Genomic DNA, 1,090 nt, shown 5'->3' on the forward strand with positions numbered 1-1,090 from the left:
GTACATTTTGCCCCGTCCCCGTATGTGTTTGGATAGTATGCAGTAATTCCTCTGATTACATAGCGATCTTGCAAGAAGTTATTAAAAGTGTTACGTAACATCCTTGACAATTCTAGACATTGTCAGTAGTTGACCATTGACGATAGCTAACCTAAGCACCCCTCAATCACTCTCAGGTGAAGGACATCTCACTGGACGCTACAGGAGCTTTGGGAAGCCAGCMGGACACAATACATGGAGAGAAGACCAACCAATCACCTTTGAGGGGAGAGGAACCTCAACCCAGCACATTATCATGATAGAGGTTAGCATAATAGTGTGTCCCTTGGCTTATTACACATTTTGTTGTGTTATACCCTTAATTCAAAATTGATTAAATTGCTTTTTTCTCTCACCCATCTACACACAATACCTTATAATGACAAAGTGAAAACATGTTTTTAGAAATGTTAGCAAAGTTATTGAAAATTATATACATAAATATCTCATTTAGATACACTACTGTTCAAAAGTTTGGGGTCACTTAGAAATGTCCTTGTTTCTGAAAGAAAAGCAAAAGATAGTCCATTAAAATAACATCACATTGATCAGAAATACGGTGTAGACATTGTTAATGTTGTAAATGACTATTGTAGCTGGAAACAGCTGATTTTTATATCTACATATATCTACATAGGCGTGCAGAGGCCCATTATCAGCAACCACCACTCCTGTGTTCCAATGGCACGTTTTGTTAGCTAATCCAAGTTTATAATTTTAAAAGGCTAATTGATCATTAGAAAACCCTTTTGCAATTATGTTAGCGCAGCTGAAAACTGTGCTGATTAAAGAAGCAATAAAACTGGCCTTTTTAGACTAGTTGAGTATCTGGAGCATCAGCATTTGTGGGTTCGATTACAGGCTCAAAATGGGCAGCAATAAAGACCTTTCTTCTAAAACTCGTCAGGTGAGAAATTGCCAAGAAACTGAAGATCTTGTACAACGCTGTGTACTACTCCCTTCACAGAACAGCGCAAACTGGCTCTAACCAGAATAGAAAGAGGAGTGGGAGGCCCCGGTGCATAACTGAGCCAGAGGACAAGTACATTAG

The 1,090-nt window shown here is 38.8% G+C and overlaps 1 pseudogene; it reads left to right on the plus strand.

Annotated features, from left to right (window-relative positions):
• LOC112081208 (zinc finger protein Xfin-like) overlaps positions 1-1,090 on the plus strand; it is a 76,637-nt pseudogene that overhangs the window by 68,269 nt on the left and 7,278 nt on the right.

Source organism: Salvelinus sp. IW2-2015, linkage group LG13 (genome assembly GCF_002910315.2).
Source record: "Salvelinus sp. IW2-2015 linkage group LG13, ASM291031v2, whole genome shotgun sequence".
Lineage (NCBI taxonomy): Eukaryota > Metazoa > Chordata > Actinopteri > Salmoniformes > Salmonidae > Salvelinus > Salvelinus sp. IW2-2015.